Genomic DNA, 16,282 nt, shown 5'->3' with positions numbered 1-16,282 from the left:
AGAGCAGAGTCACTCATAATCAATCATGACACAATGCTGCTGATACTGTGTACAGTGTTTTCCTGGTTCTGCTCATTTCACTTTGCATCAGTTTATACAAGTCTTTCCAGGTTTTTCTGAAATCTGCCTGTTTGGCATTTCTTATTCCATTCATTACATTCCATTACATTCATATACCACAGCTTATTCAGTCATTCCCCAATTGATGGGTATCCCTTCAATTTCTAATATTTTGCCACCATGAACAGGGCTGCTATAATATTTTTGCATGAATAGTTCCCTCTCCTTTTTTTATGATCTCTTATGGGATATAGACATAGTAGTGGTATTGATGGATGAAAGAATATGTACAATTTGCATATACCCTTTGGGCATAGTTTCAAATTGCTATCCAGAATGGTTAGATCAATTCATAACTCCACCAACAATGCATTAGTATCACAATTTTCTCACAGCTTCTCTAACATTTATCATTTTTCTTTTCTGTCACAGTAGCCAATCTGACAGGTATGAGGTGGTATAACTTGGTATAGCTGAGTTTAAAACAATGCTGGCTTATGGGAAAATCTACATTCCTGGGATCCTTGTGTGAATTGCTTCATTTCTTATGAGCTGAACAAAGACTGAGACCCATGGATGGTCTTTGGACACTAGAAGAAACAAATACAGTTATCCCTTCTACATGGCAGGGATTAGAGGTATGGTGCCCCTCAGATATGGAAAATCATGTAAAATTTTTTGGCCCTCCCTTGGTAGCAGAGAAAAAAATGAGTTTTTGTCTTTTTTTTTTTCTGGGATTTTTATAGTACCTTATTGTAAGATTTGAGTTGATGTTATACAATTATATATATATATATATTTGTCATTTGTGATTCCTGTAAAAATCCTCCAAAATTTCCATTTAATTTCTTATGCCAACCCATGATATATCAAAATCACAATGGGGAAAATTGCTATGTGGAAGGTATAACTGTAGTTCACTCTCATTAGGTCCATGGAGTATTCTTTTTACCTTCCACAATTGAGGGAAATTATATGTCTAGCCCATAGGGTTGTTGGATAAACATTTGTCAAATATCTTATACTGGGAATTCCTTTCATATATGAGTTGAATTAGATGAGTACTGAGGCCTCTTCAAACTTACAAATTCTGTGGCTGTGAGGATTAAATAAGATAATGAATTTAAGGTACTTTGCAATATATAACCTACATGGAATTATTCACCTTCTTAATGAGGAAGTATGAGAAGAGAGGAAGAGAGACAATTTGGAAATCAAAATTTTTAAAAAGAAAGGTTAAAGTACTTTGAAAACTTTAAACTTCTTTAAAAATATTATTTCTTGGGTGGAACCAAGATGGCAGAGTAACAGCATGGACTTGTTAGTGTTCTTCCCCCAAACCCATTCAAATTCCTGTAAAAATGAGTCTAAACAAATTCTGGAGCTGCAGAACCCACAGAATGATGGAGTGAAGCAAATCTCCAGCCCAAGACAGACTGGAAGGTCACTGGGAAGTGTCTATCACATGACACTGAGAGCAGAGCACAGTCCAGTGTGGGCTGCACCAGCACAAACAGGACCTGAGCAGGCCTTCTGGGAACTGTATCTTGGGCACCTGTGTTGAATTATCGACTTTATGACCACAAAATATCAAGGACAAATTGGAAGGTCAGTAGCAAACATCTGTGGGACCTGTGTGAAAGAATAGAGTGGATGGGCCCAGGCCCAGGGTGGCAGAGTGGGTAGACAAGCCCTCAGAGGAGGATACCCAGGCAGCAACAGCAGGAGCAAGGGTAGCAGGAGTGGCAGCAAGTATTTCTGGAGCTCTAGGCCTACAGATTGTGCAGTGATTGAACACGTGAGAGTACACCCTCCACCCCTACTGGAAAAAGAGAACTACCTTAACAAAGAGGTCAAAAGACAAGCAAATAACTGGGATAATGAACAAAAAGCAGAAAAAGAATCAGACTATAGAATCTTTGGTGATAAGGATGACCAAAGTATACAAACAGAAGAAAAAAAAAGTCAAAGCTCTTATATCTAAAGCCTCCAAGAAAATATAAGTTGACCTCAGGCCATAGAAGAGCTCAAAAACAATTTTGAAAATCAAGTAAGAGAAGTAAAGAAAAAATTGGGAAGAGAAATCAGAGAGATGACAGAAAATCATGAAAAAAATGAGTCAACTGCTTGCTAAAGGAAACCCAAAAAATGCTGAAGAAAATAACACTTTAAAAAATAGACTAACCCAAATGGCAAAAAAGATCCAAAAACGAATGAAGAGAAGAATGACCTAAAAAGCAGAATTGGCCAGATGGAAAAGGAGATCCAAAAGTTCACTGAAGAAAGAATTCCTTAAAGATTAGAATGGAGCAAATGGAAGCTAATGACTTTATGAAAAATCAAGAAATTATAAAACAAATCCAAAGGAATGAAAAAATAGCAGACAATGTGAAGAATCTCATTGGGAAAACAACTGACCTGGGAAACAGATCCAGGAGAGACAATTTAAAAATTATTGGGCTACCTGAAAACTATGATCAAAAAAAGAGCCTAGACATCATTTTTCAATAAATTATCCAGGAAAACTGCCCTGATATTGCAGAACCAGAGGGTAAAATAGAAATTGAAAGAAACTTCCAGTTGCCTCCTGAAAGAGATCCCAAAAGGAAAACTCCTAGGAATATTGCAGCCAAATTCTAGAGCTCCCAGATCAAGGAGAAAATATTGCAAGCAGCCAAAAAGAAACAATTCCAGTATTGTGGAAATATAATCAGGATAACACAAGATCTAGCAGCTTCTACATTAAGTAATCTCAGGGCTTGGAGTATAATATTGCAGAGGTCAAAGGAGCTGGACTTAAATCCAAGAATCACTTACCTTACTAATCCTTCAGGGGGAAAAATATCATATTTCAAGCCCTGAGATTACTTTTAAAAAGAGAAAAAATTGTTAGTTATTATTATTTCCTTACAAGAGAAAATACCTTCATGAGCTTAACTTAGTAGCTGTGCAAGCCTTCTCCAAGCTATATGTTCTGTTTTTCAAACATGGCATCCAGATCTTCCAACTTGGTCATAGAGAGGTTGTTGCTGGAAGGGAGATAGAATTTCCATGTCATCTCTTGCTCTGACACATCATGGTTTTACTCTATTTGTGGACAACTGGAATACCAATCCCTACCACAAATATCCAAACATACAAGCATACAAAAATACAAACAACTTGTGTCTTCCCTTATTCCTTACCTTATTACACAACAAAAGAGGGGGATATAAAAGTGGCCTTCTTTGGCTCTGGAACAGCTTTGTGTTCAGATCAATTTTCATGAGTATTATTTTAAAAATCACAGTACAGACATCATGAAAAATAAATCCAGAGCAACACATTCTCACTTCAACTATTTTTCTTTTTATCTGTGGAAACAAATCTCATTTTTAATGATTAGAAGGTACAATTAGGTTTGGTAAACTGAACATTACTTCTACAATCAATAGATATTCTTTTTTAAAATTAATTTATTTGTTTTCAGTTTTCTGCAATGACTTCCATAAGTCTTAAATTTCCCTCCCCCAACTATTTTTCAAGAATGTAATTTGTTGTTGTTAGTTTCTCAGATGCATTATTCCTTGTAAATTTTTCCCTGTAAAAGACAGGTTTACTTATTGGAAACATATTCTACAGGCAAATTTCAAAGCACAGGGGTTGTACATAGGTTTTACTCAGAGGGAAACATTTGTAGAAGATGCTATTTCAATTTGTAGAAGTTAAAAACTAAAATTACAAACATGCATAAGTCAAAACTTGGATCAGATGACTTATTATAATCACCCTTTCAGATGTCTGGCTCTGAAAAACTAAGATTTCTCCCACCATTTCCTCTATCATTACTAGTAAGTATTGCAAAGAAAGAAAATGCTTAAGCTTCACAATTTTAATAAACAATAGACAAAAATAATGCTTTTTGAACTATGACATATTAAAATATCAGAATTTATTTATGGCTTTGATTCTAATCAGCATAGTATCTTGATTGCATATTTATAATGTCAGTAGAGTTTTCTTAATTATGGAATGTAGGTCAAAGTTAAGGATTATTTGTAGGTTGGGAAGCAAGTTTGTTCCTATAGACAGAAAGTTTCAAGATAACTTTCAACTAGGCAAATTAGAAAACTTCTTGGATTTTAATATTCCTGGCAAGTATGATAACCTTGCCAAGATCTATAATCTGTTTCAAGTTAGTCAATTTTTCCTGTGGAAGCTTCTAAAGTTATTTAGGATTGTAATACTCCCCCTGTATTTTTTTTTTCTAGTGATAGCCATGAACTTGAACTTGGAAGCATTGCTTCATATTCAGACTTTTAAGAATTTTGTTGGAAATGGAGAATGGTGAAGTCTTCAATTCTTATCAGAAGAGTTGAGTCCTGCATGACAGATAGAAAAAAAACAAAATTCTTATCAACAGGTCAAATACTGAAACTGACTATTCTTCATTCCTTAAACAAACATTTATTAAGTTCCTTCTGCATGTGTGGTACCAGAGAAAATGCAAAATTTAGAATAAATATGACCACTGCCCTCAAAGAGTTTGCAATCAAGTATACAAATAACCCAAATATATATCATTTAATGTGCAGTACTACATTTAAGTTCCTTTAAGCATTGTGAGCAGAGGAGAAAATAACTGTACCCTTCTCCCAACCTCTTACTTTCTTTCACTCCTGTAACTCTTATTCATAGAAAAGGGAAGAAAAATAATTACTTTTCATTTTGTGAATTAGACTAATCTATTAGCCATATTTTTGTTCCCTACTGCAAATTATAAGATGCCAAAAGAATGAAGATGCATATTTCATTGCTTAGCGCCGTAAGTAACAAACATACTAATTTTCCAAAGATTTTAGAACCTTACATTGAGACTGAGGGATCTTTGTTCATGAGAGAGATATATGAACATATGTACATATTTGCCTGCATGTGTGTGTTTAAGGTGTGTGTGTGTGTGTGTGTGTGTGTGTGTGTGTGTGTGTAAACACTTGTTCCTAGCTGTGCTTGCAGTTTCTATGATGGTATCCAACAATGATGCCTGGGCAGTTGAGTGGCTCAGTGTATAGAGTGACTGGCTTAAAATCAAGAAGACTCATCTACCTGAGTTCAAATCTGTCTCCAGATATACTACTGTGTGACCCTGGATAAGTCATTTAACTGTTTGCCTCAGTTTCCTCACCTGTAAAATGAGCTAGAGAAGGAAATGGCAAACCATTCTGGCATCTCTGCTTAGAAAACTCCAAATGAGGTCACGAAGGGTCAGACAGTACTGAATTGAATGAACAACATCATCAAATCCAACCATGTATGAGTAATGATGAGGGAATATGAGTATTTTCTCCTACTTAAGGGTATAGAAAAATTTCTCCTCCTTCCAGTATGGGTAATTATTCCCTTTTAACTTGAGTGTGATCAAGTGAAGAAATTTTTTCTGGCTTCTCATACATGATGAGTGACAACAGACCCATTGATAGCCCTTAACTATTTCGTGATTGCCATTGTTGCCCCCTCCTTCTAGGAAATTCTGAGGGACATTTTTTCACCCTTGTGAAAAACAATAGACTCTGTCAAACAGTTATGATAATGGTCAGCCCAGCATTCAACAGGTTTGCATCATTAGGCCCAGGCAGCTGAACTGGGAAAGTCAGCTAATAGACTTTCTTACTCTCACTGCGCAGTGCAACTTATTGTCTTATTGATTCAAGATGTTGAAAACGCTATCTGGTGGCCTTGTGAAAGTCTTGATGAAAGATAGGATTTCTTGAAGCTTAAGCATTGTTGTCATGAAAAGGTCAAGTCTAAAATAATATTTTCAAAGAAAACATCCAGATGTTCATGGGCATGGGAGACCGACCTTTTCCAAAAGTATAGGCTACTAGCTCAGGTTCACACTGGGTGTAAACAATTAAGGGCTAATTTGGTCTAAAAGGAAAAAAAAATAAAATAAAAGCAAAGCTCTTGCTCTTTTCCTTGAATTTTTATAATGGTTCAACTCCCCAACGAATGTAACAGACATGCAATTGTCATTTTGATGGAATTAGTTAAGTTGCAATTAGATACCCTTCACATCCAATGGGTAGGAACAACTTCTTGCCGCATATTTAACATTTGTAAATAATTCTACGTAGATTGAGCCAGGCAAGCAATCTGCAGTTTTATTTAGTCAACCTGGTTTTATGTAGGAAGTCATGCAATGAATCACCTTCCCTCCTGCTATGGACATAGTACCTGAATGCCTGCAATAAACTCCAAGTGACAGACAAAGTAGGAATATTTTGCATGTCCCAGGTCCTAGGCCAGCTCCCTTTCTTACTTCATGTTACTGGAAAACAGCACAGGGCAAACCCTGGAGATGAAGTAATAAAATGGGTTAGCCAAAATGGCTTTTTTTTCTCTCTCTCTTTCTTTTTCCTGGCTTGCTTTAACTGATGTTTTTGTCACAGATGTTACTAATGACACATAAATCGCTGGAACCAATATGGAAATAATTTTGCACAAGAAATGCTATCCTCTTAGTTTCCATGCCAGGTATAAATTGATTCCATATATTCTTGCCATCATTTTTGTTGACTGCGCTCCTTCCTGAACAGAAATTGATCTGTTTCCATTGACATCTGAGATCCCAGATCTGCTTAGTGAGACAACTACCCTTCACTGCTAATACTATGTTTTTCTTAAAGGGGACCAAAGTTTTTGTTTTCGTTTTTGCTTTTGTTTTAAACTCTTGGGTGGTGGTGGAAGAGACATAAAACAACATGGAAAAAATCATTTCTATTCTTTCTTGTTTATTTTTTCTAATGAGGTATTATTTTTCAGCTGCCAAAAACAATTTGACTATTCAATATCCGTCTTTGAAATCATCAAGGGTTGAAATGTACAATTAATCATTTCTAAATGGCATCATTTGCTATAAAGCTAAATAGGTCCGTTTGGTTTCCATATGTAAATGTTTCCCTTGGTACTATATGCAAACTGATTCTTCTCACATTTTATTCTTTACATATTCACCTCCGATGTTTGAATGCTTCTTATAATAAAATCCCCTTAAATGCCTTTACTGAAAGTTAGACTGTAACTGACCCAATACTTTAACTAAACTTTAGCAACACTGTCCACTCCCAGAAATTCTCCATGCAATAGGCTCTTTTCTGATGATTCATATGTCTGGGAATCCTACTGGAAAATAAACTACTCAAACTTTTAAAAAATGGTTAATTTGGCAGTTTTACAGCATTGCATGTTTTTTTTTTTAAAGGTTGAAGCTAAGAAAGAAACGTGAAAATAGGTTGAGTAATATGTGGTGGGTTCTAGAAAAATCACTTTTTCCTTTTAGTTCTTACCTAAGGACCAAAGGTATAAGGCAAAGTCATTATATCCCCCTCCTACACCTCCCCCCTCACTCCCTTACCCCCACCAATGTCTGACAGATTGAAATGATCTCAGTTTTTCCTTTGGTTCTCTGTCTGGGGTTATTCAGAAATGAGGTAGATAATACTTGAAGAGGCATAGAGAAGTTGGATTATGAAGGCTTCCAAATCTTTCTTGCTTATTAAACAATATCTTCCATCTCCTATACCAGCAGGTTTTCAAAAAACTATTCAGGCATCAAAGCACCTGAAAGTGTTTGCCGATATGCAACATGAGCAGCTTAAATAAGACCCTTTTATGATTCAGATTTTTTGGGAGGAAATTATATTCATCATTTTTTAATGTTATCACAAAGAGCCACTGACTGCAAAAGATTCCTCTTGTCTTTTCCCTGTGTAAGACATTTTACCATATCCATAGCACAGCGATCTGTGCTTTCAACTTCCTTTTATTTCTCACTACCAGGCTTTTTCTATACACATTAGATCAAGATGTATGGTCTAAACTTGTAAGGACTATGAGGTCAATGATTTAGAACTGGAAGGAACCACTTGATCTAACTCCTTCATTTTACACATGAAGAAACCAGGACTTACAGATGTTAAGTGATTTGTCCAAGACCACAAAATAAGTGACAAGTGGCACTCAAATGTGGTTCCAAATCTAGTGTTCTTTCTAATGTACCACCTCGATAACAAAGGCAAAGATAATTTATGATAGGATATATCATGATATGATGCATTGTGCATATGATATAAGTATACCATGCATATATATAGTGGTATATTGATAAACTTATGAAGCAGCAAATGGTAGATAGAACACTTTGGTGAAAAGCAAAACTTGGCTTCAAATCTTGCCTTGATATTAGCAGAGTGACCTGGGGTGAGCTATTTAGCTTTGAAAGGTCTTGGGCAACTCGGTAGAACTTATAGGCTGGTTGTTCTCATGTGGAAAAAAGCATGTTGAACTTCTAGTGTGGTAACTCCCTCCATTGGTGCAGATTACAGCCTATCTATGACTTTGATGATCATAAAATCACTGATCTTGAGTTAAAAGAGATCTTACAGATCACATATTCCAGACTCTCCTCCTCATTTTATCGATGAGGAACCTTAGATACAGAGAGGGAAAGTGATCTGTTATGAAGTTGAAATAGCAGACTTAGAATCTGAACTCATAAATTCTAATTCTAAGTACAGTGCTGCCTCCCCTAAACCAAACTGCCTCTTACAAGTTCAATTCAATAGACATTTATTAATTGCCTACTGTGTGCCATGCACTACATTAAGCGTTGGTAGTACAAAAAGTGCCAAAAAAACCAGTCCCTGCCTTCAAAGTGCTTATGTTCTAAGGGGAGTAGCAACATGCATGGAAATATATACCAAGCAGACTACATACAGGATAAATAGAAATAATTAACAGCAAGAAGGCACTAAAAATAAGAGGGTATAGGAAAATCTTCCTGTAGGAGGTGGGATTTTATTTGGAACTTAAAGGAAACCTGGGAAGTCAGTAGTTGGAATGGAGGAGAGCAAACATTCCAGGCATGGGAGACAGCCAAAGAAAATGCTTAGAGCTGAGAAATGGAACATTTGGTTCTTGGGGACAGTTAAGAGGCCAATGTCACTGAATTGAAGAATACCTGTTGGAGAGCAAGGTGTAAGAAGTTTGGAAAGGTAGAATAGGACTAGGTTATGAAAGAGCTTGAATGCCAGTGCCTAAGTCCTGACAAATTGGCTGAGGTATATACAATATAAGTGAATCTCTCAGGGTCAGGCAGGAAGTATAAAGAGGTAGGATCTGAACCTGAGCTTTCATGGTTCCAAGCCTAATATTGTTCCTACTATATTAGGCTGTTTCATAAATACAAGTACATATAGAAATATATGCATGTAAGGGGTCCCACCCCCACCTCCATTAATGTAACCATTGTAAGGGCAGAATAAAAATTTAGTAATCTCCTGTATCAGGTGCAAAAACTTCTTTGAATCAGTTAAAGAATCTGTCAATCTCTCAGCAGTTTCATAAAGTAATCACAAAGCAGGTAAAGAGTTGTAAGGAATTTTCCTACAACCACCTCATAGTATCAATCAATTTGAAAGTAGTCTAGAGCTTTAAAAGCCATTGCAAAAAAAAAAAAAAAAAAGGTGACATCATACAGAAAACATCTTGTGATTGGTTGAGAGAATGAAGGAAACAAGATGGTAAACATAAGGCCCCTACACCTGGGTATGACAAGAGTACCTAAAAAATTCAGAAATGGCCAGGCCAGGGGTGGAGAACTCCAAGTTTAGAAGTTCATTATTTTGGAAGTTGGAACAGAAATGAAGGAAGAAGTCTCATCAGAAAGAATAATTATGGAAGGAGTAATTGGGAGGAAAGGGTGTTTTCTCTCCTTCCTCTTCATCTCTCCCCTAATGGCCATGACATTGGATAGATAGGAGCAGTGAAGAAAACTGCCTCTAGCTGGAAGCAGAGAGTTATACCAATAAATAGATGGCTACAGAGAAACCATTACCTAAGGTGGGAAAGGGGAAGGGGGGAAAGAAATGGCTTCAAAGAGTATGATTCCTAATGGTGGAAAGGTGTTCCAGCTATGGACTTATTGAAAAGATATAAGTATTAGAAACTGGAAGTCACCTCTTTGCCAGACATATTCCTTATATCTCATTACCATTGTGTTCCAAGTTTAAGCCAACTCTTTCCACAAACATGACAGGTATTGTTGGGAAAATGATCCTCAGGCTTTTGGGTAAAATGTTTTATACCTGTTGTTTTTAACATTTTATTGTTGTTAATCACCCATGTCCAAATTTTTGTGATCCCATTTGGGGTTTTCTTGGCAACTATACCAGAATGATTTACTATTTCTTTTGCCAGCTCATTTACAAATGAGGAAATGGAGACAGACAGGGTTAAGTAACTTGCTCAGAGTCACACAGCTAGTGTCTGAGGCCAGATTTGAACGAATGTTTTCCTGACTTCAGGCCTAGAACTTTATCCACTGAGCCACATAGCTGCCTTGTTCTTAGGAAAGATCTTAATAAATATCTTTATTGAAAGCTAATTAAGGCTACTCATTTATTGTTAATGAGAAGCACACTGCTGGGGGTTCATGAGCTGTAGTACTAAGAATAGCTAACCACAGGATGATCCCAAGAAGTAGTAGTTACCCTCTGTGGACCCATATCATTTCTGGATCTCAGTTTTCTCATCTGTGAAATGAAAGGATTAGATTAAAGAACCCAAAAGTCTTTTCTGGCTATGAATCTGTAGTCCTATAGTGTATGTAGGGGAACCAGACCTGCAATTTTATTAAGGCTCTCCAATGAAGGGCCTTCTTCTGCTACAGCTCATCAAAACTTTTGTTTAACCTTTGATCTTAGAGAATTAAGTGACTTTCCCAAGGTCACACAGTCAATATGTGACAGTGCCCACATTTTCTTGACTCTGGGGTCAGTTTTCTGACCACTATGCCTTGCTCTCTTTCCCCATTGTACAAAGTATGTGCTATGGTGAATAGATATAGTTGTCTACTCTGCTGGAAGGAGTACATACACTAATAAAAATAATTATTTCTGTTTCCACCTACCCTGTTCGTGTCACATTGGAAGATCTGAGTAATAATCTTTCCTCTGAAACTTACTAGTTATGTGATCCTGAGCAGATGTTCAATTGGGCTAGCAGTGACAGCCTTGGCAAGAATTCTGAAACCAGGGTCCTGACCTTCCTTTTGTTTTTGAGGAAGACACACAGTTCAGAGCAGAGACAAGCAAGGTATCCCAAGTTACTATCACTGGAGATCCCTGGTCTGAAGGAAAGAACAGAATAGAAAACTTCTGTAAATATATACATACACACACACACACACACACACACACACATATATATGCAAATATATGCATATACATATAAACACATAGATATATAACGTACATATATACATATAAATATACATATATACCCACATATACACATATATTTATGTTAAATAAATAAATCACTATATATTTAAATATATTTCTTTAAATATAATTTTTCTTCAATTAAAAATATTCCTCTCAATGAAATACTTATGAAATACTTTTGAATAAGAAAGCAGCCTAGTAGGATACATTTGTTTATTTTCCATTCTTTACCCTGAAGTGCTCATTCTAAAGCAAAATTTGATGGTACATATGTAGGAGGTAATGGAATCATAGAAGTACACAGCTGTTTGCCAGAAGGGTGGACAAGGGAATTTTACATCCTTTGGTTATAGGCCAGGACTCCAAAAGCATTGCAGCTGTTGGAGGCCAGGGCCTGCTTTTAGCTGAAGTATGAACAGTGGCAAAGTGGGGACAAGAGAAGGTAGAGAAGGATGGGGAAAAGAGGATTTGCTAGTTCATTCACAGGATCCAAGGCCACAGATGTTGGCAACCAGGAGGGTTCCTACAGAGTTTGTGCCAATGCCAGGCCTTTATTGATAGAAGAAGAGATTGTTAAGTGGAAGGCTAAGGAGACAACATAAGGGGAATTCTTTTGAGAGACTCTCCTTATCTTGTTTTTCAAAATATTTAGAATATAATGTGATGGTGAGAAGTGGAACACATAAGCAACTGAGGCACTGTTCCTACTGGGAGAACTTTAATATTGAGAACAGGAACAAAACTAAATCACCAAATTGATTTTTCTTTGACCTTGGAGGATAAAGAGACTTTTTCAGCTTGAGCTATAAATAACTTCAAGAGAAAAACATATTCACAAAGAAGGAATTTCCTTAATAGTGATACAGGTCAAATTCTGTTAAAATTCCAGGGAATAACCAATTTAGCCTTATTGCTTGAAATAATAAATAAGTAGGCAATGGATAACTTTCTTTTATCCCGGTGAGATTTCCATTTTGGTGGTATGTGTTGTCCTGGAAATTGACCTACAGATAAATCTACTAGTTAGTCACTCATAGGACTAAAACTAGACATTCTTAGGTCAGCTTCCTTTCTCTGTTTCAATAATATTAATTATTATAGTTTATAAGCATAAGAACCGCATGATGGCTAATGATTGAACCCTGACTAAAGTTTATAGCAGGAAATAAAAAAATTAGTAAATCCTTTCTTAAATGCATACTTATTTTTCTTTTTTAAATTAATTTATTTTAGTATTCAAAATTCATTTTATAAGATTTTGAGTTCTAAATTTCCCCCCTTGCCCTCCACCTCCTCTCTCTAAGATGACATGCAATCTGATATATGCTATGATGTATGATTATATTAAACATATTTCTACATTAGTCATGTGGTAAAAGAGGAATCAAAATAAAAGGAAAAATCATGAGAAAGAAAAAAACAAGGAACAACAAAAAAAGAGAAAATAGTATGCTTCAATCCGCATTCAGTTCTTTCTTTAGATGTGTATGGCATCAGGAAGCTTTTGGAATTGTCTTCAATCATTGCATTTCTCAGAAGAGCTAAGTTGAACAAAACTGGTAATTGTAAAATGTTGCTGTTCCTGCATACAGTGTTCTCCTGGTTCTGCTCACTTCACTTAGCTTCAGTTCATGAAAATCTTTCCAGGTTTTTCTGAAGTCTGTCTGCTCACCATTTCTTTCCATTTCATGCATACAAACATTCCATTCCATTCCATTCATACATACATTCCATACACAACTTGTTCAGCCATTCCCCAATTGATGGGCATCTCCTCAATTTCCAATTCTTTGCCATGACAAAAAAGAACTGCTATAAATATTTTTGTACATGTGGGTCATTTTCCCTTTATATGATCTCTTTGGGATACAGACCTAGTAACGGTATTGCTGGATCAAAGGAAATACACAGTTTTATGGCCCTTCAGGCATAAGTCCAAACTGTTCTCCAAAATGGTTAGATCACTTCAAAACTCCACCAATAATACATTAACGTTTCAATTTTCCCACATATTCATCAACATTTGTTGTTTTCCTTTTCTATCATGTTAACTAATCTGATATGTACCTCAGAGTTGTTCAAATTTGCATTTCTCTAATCAAGAGTGATTTAGAGCATTTTTTCATATGAGTATAGATAGCTTTAATTTCTTCACCCAAAAACTGCTTGTTCATATCCTTTGACTATTTATCAGTTGGAGAATGAATTGTATTTTTTTATAGATTTGACTCAATTTTCTATACATTTTAGAAATGAGGCCATAATCAGAGACCCTGGATGTAAAAATTGTTTCTCAGCTTTCTGCTTCCCTTCTAAACTTGGTTTAAATCTCTATTTCTGTTTGGTCATAAATTCTTTCTTCCTTCATATATCTGACAGGTTAACTATCCCTTGCTATCCTAATTTGCTTATGGTTTCACCCTTTACTTCTAAATCACGTACCCATTTTGACCTTATCTTGGTATACGGTATGAGTTGTTGGTCTATGCCTAGTTTCTGCCAAACTGTTTTCTAGTTTTCCCAGAGGTTTTTGTCAGTAAGTTCTGATCCTAGAAGCTGGAGTCTTTGGGTTTATGAAACAGTAGATTCCTGTAGTCATTAACCACTGTGTCTTTTGTCCCTAACCTAATCCACTGTTTTGATGATTGTTTCTTTATAATACAGTTTTAGATCTGGTATGGCTAAGTTACTTTTCCTTGGATATCTTTTCACTAATTCCCTTCATATTTTGGAACTTTTGTTCTTCCAGATGAATTTTGTTGTTATTTTTTTCTAGCTACATAAAATAAGTTTTGGTAGATGATTGGATTAGCACTGAATAAATTAATTTAGGTAGCACTGTCATTTTTATTACATTAGCTTGGTCTACCCATGAAAAACTGATGTTTTTCCAATTTTTTAGATCCGACTTTATTTGTGTGAAAAGTATTCTGTAATTTTGTTCTTATAGTTCCTAGGCTTGTCTCAGCAGGTAGACTCCCAAGTATTTTATATTATCCACAGTTACTTTAAATGGAGTTTCTCTTTTTATTATTCTCTTTCTGTTCTATTCTCATTCTATCTCTCTATTCTATTTTGATTCTATATTTTCTCTTGCTTCTGGGCTTTGTTAGCAATATATAGAAATGCCATTGATTTATATAGGTTTATTTTATATCCTTCAGCTTTGCTAAATTTGTTAATTATTTCAAGTAGTTTTGAATAGATTCATTAGGAATTTCTAAGTATACATATCATCATATCATCTGCAAAGAGGGATAGTTTTATTTCCTCCTTACCTATTCTAATTCCTTCAATTTCTTTTTCTTCTCTTATAGCTAAAGCTAACACTTCTAGTACCATGTTGAATAGCAATGGTGATAATGGACATCCTTGTTTCACTTATGGTCTTATTGGGAAAACTTCTAGTTTATCCTCATTACATGTAATGTTTGCTGATAGTTTTAGATGCATGCTGCTTATCATTTTAAGGAAAACTCCTTTGATTCCAATGCACTCCAGTTTTGTTTTGTTTTGTTTTTTATACAAATGAGTGTTGTATTTTGTCAAAAGCTTTTTCTGTATCTATTGAGATAATCATATGATTTCTGTTAATTTTGCTATTGATGTAGTCAATTATACTGATAGATTTCATAATGCTGAACTAGCCCTGTGTTTCCTAATATTGAACCATATAAATCCCTCTTGGTCATAGTATACGATCCTTGTGATATATTGCTGTATTCTGTTGGATAATTTTTTTTTAAAACTTTTTGCATCTATGTTCATTAGGGAAATTGGTCTTTAGTTTTCTTTCTCTGTTTTGGCTCTTCCTAGTTTAGGTATCAGTGTCATATTTGTTTCATCAAAAGAGTTTGATAGGACTCCATCTATTTTTCCAAATTGTTTATACAGTATTGGAATTAATTTTTCTTTTTTTATCATTCTTTCATTCTCATATAAATTTATTTTCAGTTTTCAACATTCACGTCCATAAAATTTTGAATTTCAAATTTTCTCTCCATCTCCCTTTTACTCCCACCCCAGCACAGTTTGTATTCTGACTGTCCTCTCCTCCAATCTGCTCTCCCTTCTATCACACCCTAATCCTCTTAACCCCTTCCATTCCATTTTCCTGTGGGGTAAGATAGATTTCTATACCCCGTGGCTTATGTATCTTATTTCCTAGTTGCATGTAAAATCAACCTCTAACATTCATTTTTGAAGTTTTGAGTTTTACATGCTCTCTCTTCTCCTATATCCACCCACCCTCATTAAGAATGAAAGCAATTATATAAAATTATGTATGTGTGGTCATGCAAAATGCTTTCATAAGTCATGTTGTGAAAGACTAACCATATTTCCCTCTATCCTGTCCCCTCTCCATTTATTCTATTTCCTCCTTTTACCTGTCACTCTACAAAAGTGTTTGCTTTAGATTACCCCTTCCCCCAATCTGTCATTCTTTCTATTATCCCTCACCCTCTCTGATCTCCTTCCCCCCTGCTTTCCTGTAGGGTAAGATAAACTTCCATACCCATCTGAATGTGTATGTTATTCCTTTCTGAAGCCAAATCCGATGAAACAAAGGTTCACTTATTCCCTCTCACCTTCCCTTTCTTCCCCTCCACTATAAAAGCTTTCTCTTGCCTGTTTTATGTGAGATGATTTATTATACTCTACCTCTCCCTTTCTCTTTCTCCTAGTACATTTCTCTCAACCCTTAATTTTCTTTTTTAGATATCATCCCTTTGTATTCAGCTCACCCTGTGCCCTCTGTCTCTCTGTCTCTGTCTTTGTCCCTGTCTCTCTCTCTCTCTCTCTCTTTCTTTGTGTATGTTTGTACGTGTATGTGTGTATATATATACGTGTGTATACACACGTATATATATACACACATACACATATAAATGCATATACAAACATATATATACATATACATACACACAGATATAGATATAGAGATAGATATAGATATA

General features: G+C 35.6%; 1 long non-coding RNA gene across 1 annotated transcript in view; it reads right to left on the bottom strand.

Annotated features, from left to right (window-relative positions):
- LOC140505983 (uncharacterized) overlaps positions 1–16,282 on the bottom strand; it is a 47,027-nt gene that overhangs the window by 22,448 nt on the left and 8,297 nt on the right. The window contains exons 3-5 of the long non-coding RNA XR_011967723.1: positions 11,063–11,227; positions 3,246–4,421; positions 2,984–3,089 (exon numbers count right to left, since the gene is read on the bottom strand). This is a non-coding gene — a long non-coding RNA (uncharacterized lncRNA). The remainder of the gene's footprint in view (positions 1–2,983; positions 3,090–3,245; positions 4,422–11,062; positions 11,228–16,282) is intronic.

Source organism: Notamacropus eugenii, chromosome 5 (genome assembly GCF_028372415.1).
Source record: "Notamacropus eugenii isolate mMacEug1 chromosome 5, mMacEug1.pri_v2, whole genome shotgun sequence".
Taxonomy (NCBI): Eukaryota; Metazoa; Chordata; class Mammalia; order Diprotodontia; family Macropodidae; genus Notamacropus; species Notamacropus eugenii.
The sequence above is the reverse complement of the archived record's forward strand: the minus strand, read 5'-3'. Positions and strand labels throughout refer to the sequence as shown.